Here is a 2,383-nt window from a genome sequence, read left to right as displayed (position 1 = left end):
ATATATATATATATATATATATATATATATATATATACAAAAATAAATCTGGATTAGATACCAAACAGTTATGACCCAGGGTATAATTACAGTAACTGAACTGAATGCAAAATTGATGACACAAGAGTTATGGAAGTTTCTTGCGAATAATATCACACGATAATTGAAACAACAAACGAAAACCAGCTAAGTGCAAACAAAGGAAGGAAAATCACATTATGCATGAAGGTATAGATTTAGACTAATGGTAGAAATAAGAGTAATTATGTAATGGAGACATATCAAGCAAATATGAATATAACGTCAAATATTAGGGCAAAATTCAACCGCCTATAGCTTCTGTGCATCCCTGCCTCTCCTCATCTCTGTATATAAATATATTTTATGTGCATATATAGCTATATTCATATCTCTCTATTTATAAGTACGCACACACACACATACACACACACACACACACATACACACACACACACATATATATATATATATATAAAGAGAGAAAGGGAGAGTGAGTGAGGGAAAGGTGTATAAGTATAAGGCTGAATGAATACACGGATACATAGGCAAGCAAATAGATGTATGTATTTATACACATATATACCAAGAGAAGGCTAGAGAGAGACAGAAAGAAATAGATTGTTATATAGATTGTTAAGGAGAGAGAAAGAGATAGGTGGATAAAAATTATATTTCTTCCTAGAATACCTTATTTCTGGTTATTATTCATTAGTATAACGGTTAATTGAAGATGAAATAGGAATACGTAGATTTACACCCAGCCACCCCTCATTCATTGTTTCTGTAATGATGTTAGATGCTGGCGTGCACGTAAAATTATCAATATAATAGATGGAATCCACAAGAACTACTTAGCTCGGAACATTTATATTTGCATGATGAAATGTGTCATTAAAATGTGCGCACTTGAATTTGCTCTTATAATCTAGACTTTCTACGGAAATTATGAGAAAGCATATAATAATTATGCACATATGTGTCTGTGTACGTTTGTGAGTTGTGAGTACCAGAACAAACACTTACACACATACACACACACGTGTGTATGCGTGTGTGCGTAGTATGTAATATAGTGAGATGGATATAAGTGATGCGTGTGCGAAAGAGGAAGCTATAGATACAGTCACACTCAGGTCGCTTCTTCACTGCAGAATAAATGTTCATTTCTATACTCTATGAAATTACAACGAACATACTTTGTTCCGCATTTCAGCAGTACATATGCCGTAGAACACAAATGGCATTATTATGTTACTGTCATATTTGATAATAGCATAAAATTATGACTTAATTTTCGTTTACTCTGTGTTCATTCTGCAAGAAACTAGGAATAAACTCTCTACATTGAATGTAAAATTCCGGATACAATTCTTAGTGGAATTGATCATACTCAAGCTGCTTCTTTATTTGAGAAAATATGTATACTATTGCATTTATATTAGAAATTTTATCTTAATTCTAGGTTGTTATCACTGAAAGAAAAAATTTAACCATAACCTGCTAATGAGAATTTGATTGCAAATTGTGCTTCGGGCCTATAACAGCTGACGTGGACAGCTCTCGGATTCCCTATTTGATCCATCAGAAAATTAAGGACGTGCTATCTGAAGGTGAGTGAGAACTGTGCTAGTCGCAGGCTGATACAAATTATAAGAGAGCTGAATTCAATTGATCAACGTGAAGTTATGTGTGTTGTTCGAAAATACAACGCTCCATATGTTCTGAGAATCGAAACATCGAACGTATGGTGAAGCAAACACTCTAAACCTTAGCACACATAGAGACTTCATTTCCTTTCACTTCATGTTATTTTTCGTCGTTGCTTACTTGGGAATGTAGTTCTGTACGCCTTTTGCAAACTCCCACTAGAACGTTGCGTTTGATGCTTTTAAGGTGTCATGTAAACAGCCGCAAGTAGACCTGTTACGAAATCACATGTCACAGTATAGAAGGAATTTAGCGGCCAGGGAGGTTCAAGATATAAGGGACAAGCAATTAAGGTCTCTGAAACATGGAGGATTAGGCACAATACGGGTGATGAGAATAGATGTGAATAACCAAAGAATTCCTGAGACCTGCTAATACATTACAATACAGGGTGTTATAGCAGAGGTGGAAAATTCACAAAGAAAATATAAAGAACTTTGCAGCTGTTGATTGACTGCAGCACCCCTGTGAAAATATTTTTGGACTAGGCTGCCAAATATATGCCTACTCTTGTTCTCCGTTCATTTACCGAACAATATATAGCAAAGTCTGCAGACTAAAGCATTTTAATGGTCTGCAGTATTGAGCGCTCAATCATTCTCCGTAATTGTTATATCATCAAAATTCATATATATATATGTGTGTGTGTGTGTGT

Source organism: Octopus bimaculoides, chromosome 8, assembly GCF_001194135.2.
Source record: "Octopus bimaculoides isolate UCB-OBI-ISO-001 chromosome 8, ASM119413v2, whole genome shotgun sequence".
NCBI classification, from domain to species: Eukaryota; Metazoa; Mollusca; class Cephalopoda; order Octopoda; family Octopodidae; genus Octopus; species Octopus bimaculoides.
The sequence above is the reverse complement of the archived record's forward strand: the minus strand, read 5'-3'. Positions refer to the sequence as shown.